We start from the raw sequence: 3403 nt of genomic DNA, 5'->3' as shown, positions 1-3403 counted from the left end.
TCGTGGTTCTTCTTAAAGAGCTCGGGATATGGATAAAAGTTAACACGAACTAAGTTTTCAAAATAAGTTCTTGGTTTTAACCGGGTCATAAAACTTAGAAGTTACCTTAAATTTATTGATCGTGGTTCTTCTTAAAGAGCTCGGGATATGGATAAAAGTTAACACGAACTAAGTTTTCAAAATAAGTTCCTGGTTTTAACCAGGTCATAAAACTTGGAAGTTAACTTAAATTTATTGATCGTGGTTCTTCTTAAAGAGCTCGGGATATGGATAAAAGTTAACACGAACTAAGTTTTCAAAATAAGTTCCTGGTTTTAACCGGGTCATAAAACTTAGAAGTTACCTTAAATTTATTGATCGTGGTTCTTCTTAAAGAGCTCGGGATATGGATAAAAGTTAACATGAACTAAGTTTTCAAAATAAGGTCCTGGTTTTAACCGGGTCATAAGACTTGGAAGTTAACTTAAGTTTATTGGTCGTGGCTCTTTCTTAAAGAGCTCGTGATATAAATAACGGTTAGCATGAGCTAAGCTTATATAAAAAAAAAAAAAAACATATATACATAAGTTAAGATTGCCAAGTAAATCGTCTCGAGGTGAAAACACCTCATGAAAAGGTTACAAAGAAAATAAAAATAATTAAAAATGCTCAAAGAGAAGTGCCCTAGGCCCCATCAGCTAGTCCTTTGGAGGTCGCAGTCTCGTCCTGCTCCACTGCGCCAGAGGCCTCCCCAGTCTCCGAGGGCGGTGCCTCTTTGTTTAGGCAGGCTTGGAGCTTCGGCAGCAAAAAAGCCCAGAGGTCCGGCGGCATAAAAGAGAAGTCAGCATCCGAGTTATGGGCCCAGCAGTGATAGAACAGGTCCTGCATAGACTGCTCCGAGATGGCCCGCTCGGCTTCCAAGGCGGCCTCCAGGGAAGTCTGGGCCTCGGTCTTCGCTGCCTCGAGATCTGCTCGCGAAGTGGCAAGGGAGGTTTTAAGTTCTCGGTTCTCGGAGCGACTCCTCTCTAGCTCAGCCTTCGAAGCCGCCAGCGCATCTTTCGCCGCCTGAGCTTCCTGAAGGGCGACCTGGCGCTCAGCCTCCATCCCCTCGAGCTGAGCCTTGGTCCTAGCGATACCTTGATGAGCGGCAGCAATGCCCTGCAGGAAAGGAAGGATAAGTTGGCTAAGTGGGAAACAAGGCATTGTGTAAATGTTACAGCTTTAAAATAGTAGGGCAGATTACCGTTAGGGTCATGCCCAACGAAGACTCTATGACTCGTACCGGGCTCGTTGCTTCGATAGCCCGGAGATCCTTCTCTTTGAGCTTGTAGAAGCGGCCGACGGCATAGCTCGCCGACTCATACACCGTCCCCCGGAATGCTTCTGGGATCTTTCCCAGATCCTGGGGGTCGACTGGGATGCGTACGTCCGGAGTCCCGACCTCCAGTACCACGTTCTGGGTGGCTGGTGGAGACCGCTGGGGCGGCGGGGGCATGTGTCCTGCTCGGGCAACGGGGAGGATCGCCCCCTCGACCTGGGATGGCGGGGTCTTTTCCTTCTCCTTAGCCGGGGATTTGGTGGAGGCCCCGGCCGCGCTCTTGGACTCTCGGAGCCTTTTCAACCTTGGCCCTGCTGGGGGATTCCTGCCGAAGACTACACCCCGCAGATTACCCCCGGGATGAGACATATCTTCTGCCAAAGACAAAAACATGGTTATTACAAGTTAGCAAACATGCAGAGGTTAAAAGCAAAAAAGTATACGAATATTAAGGGAGCCCTACCCCCCGAGCTGGAAGAGCCTAGGACAATTATCTCACGAACTGGCGCGGATTCTAGGTCCGGTTCTGAAGTGATGGCCATGTGCGTAAGTTGGTCCCATACTCCTCAAAAAGGATCGACCTAAAAGCTAGGGTGTTATCTACTACTATGGTACCCCTAGGCCGGCTCTCTTGGTGATCCAGCACGAGCCGGTCAACACAGTGGAGCAGGAGTGTATTCAGGTCCGGATCCCTCCCATGACGATGGACGATCTGCCTAGGGTTGAACCTAGCCAGCCGGGGGTCCGCAGTGGCCCTATCTACATTCTTAAACAAATAAGGGTTACCTTGACCGGAAGGACCCGCGGCTGCTCCGGTTTGGTTCCTCCCCTCGTCCATCCCCTGAGCGACCTCCAAGGTCCTCTTTCTATTCCTCACGAGCGGAACTTCAGCTGTTTCGTCCTCCTCGTCCTCCTCTTCCGCGACCTCCTCCATGGTGATAGGTCTGTTTGCGCGAACTGGGGGCGGCCCCCGGGGTCTCTTCAGTTTCAGAGTCTGATTTGGAAAAATCAGTTTGCAGAACACCATCATCTCATCCGTCACGAGCGCGCGGTAGTCCTTTTCACTGGGGGGCAAGCCCGCCAATGTTTCATATTGACCCCCAAGGGTCGCAGACTTCTCGGTCCTCGCGTAGATGGCTGCAAGGTTGGGCTGGAGTCAGAATGGAGTACGGGGGAGCTAAAATTAAACAAAACTCAAAAGGCGAGCTAGGGTCAGGGTTCACTTACGAGGACGATTGAAGTAGTGGTGCTCATAGTTCCGGAACCCAGTTGACATGAAAAATTGGTCCTTGAAGTCATTTGGATGACTTGGCAGCTCGATGACCGCCGCCGTATTAGGAAAACAGGTTAAATAGTAAAAACCGTCACCTTGCCCCCGCTGATCCGGGCTGGCTTTGAGGCAAAAGAAATATAAAATATCAGCAGGAGTAAGGACCTCCCACTCCTGCTTCTTGAACAAGTACCTCAACCCCGCCAGCAGACGGTAGGAGTTGGGGGGGGAGCTGAAATGGGGCCAGCCCCACGTAATTTAGAAAGTCGGTGAAGTACTGGTCCAGGGGAAGGAAGGCCCCTGCCTTGAAGTGCTCACCGCTCCAGGCCGCGAACGATTCATCTAGCGGCGTACATCTCTGCTCGCCCTCCGCAGCAAGTCGGGCTATGACTGAGGCCTTCCCCAGTGGGATCTTGTGGGTGAGGAAAAGTTTATTGATCCTCGCCTGGTCGGTCACCTTTGAGACGATCCTCTCCGCCTCAAAGAATGCGTCAGGGGCCACCTCGACCTGCTTCTCCACGGCCGGCCCAAAGTGGGGGATCGGCGAGCTTGGCATCACCGCCTTTCCTTTCTCTTGATGGGAGATCGAGCTTCCCACGTTCTTCTGAGGCAGGTCCCTTTTTGGAGCCATCTGGTCGCCTATCGAACAAAAGAAAACACTTTAGAAAAGGCGACCCAAGCAGAAGGACGAAGCAATTATTATTTACACGAGCTGAGGTAAGCCCAGCCCGTGGAGAGTGGAACCACGCGGTTCAATGAACACGCGCATATGTTCCCAACAGATCCCAGGTTACTCGGAATTCGTGTGTCAGGGGGCTCAGAGTAAAAATTTGCCT

Source organism: Humulus lupulus, chromosome 7, assembly GCF_963169125.1.
Source record: "Humulus lupulus chromosome 7, drHumLupu1.1, whole genome shotgun sequence".
NCBI classification, from domain to species: Eukaryota; Viridiplantae; Streptophyta; class Magnoliopsida; order Rosales; family Cannabaceae; genus Humulus; species Humulus lupulus.
Note: the sequence above shows the minus strand (reverse complement) of the source record.